This window comes from Hoplias malabaricus, unplaced genomic scaffold (assembly GCF_029633855.1).
Source record: "Hoplias malabaricus isolate fHopMal1 unplaced genomic scaffold, fHopMal1.hap1 scaffold_41, whole genome shotgun sequence".
Lineage (NCBI taxonomy): Eukaryota > Metazoa > Chordata > Actinopteri > Characiformes > Erythrinidae > Hoplias > Hoplias malabaricus.
In genome coordinates this window covers 533,279-533,514 of record NW_027100760.1, presented here as the reverse complement: position 1 = coordinate 533,514, position 236 = coordinate 533,279, and positions in this window count along the sequence as shown.

Sequence of the window (236 nt, the reverse complement as noted above, 5' to 3'; positions counted from 1 at the left end):
ATGGACAAAGATTGTTTTTGATTATTTATTTATTCTTTTGTGGCACACAATCAAATCATTATGTATACTGACAAAAAACATTAAATGAAGTTCAAATTGTGGGCAGGCTCCAAGGTGTCGTCCCATGTTTTCACTCTAAAAGGCATCATGGATGCAAACAAACTTAGTATTTCATATACTGACATTATTTTATTTGAATTTGGTATTATGATTAATTAGGTTCAGTTTTGCAGAAA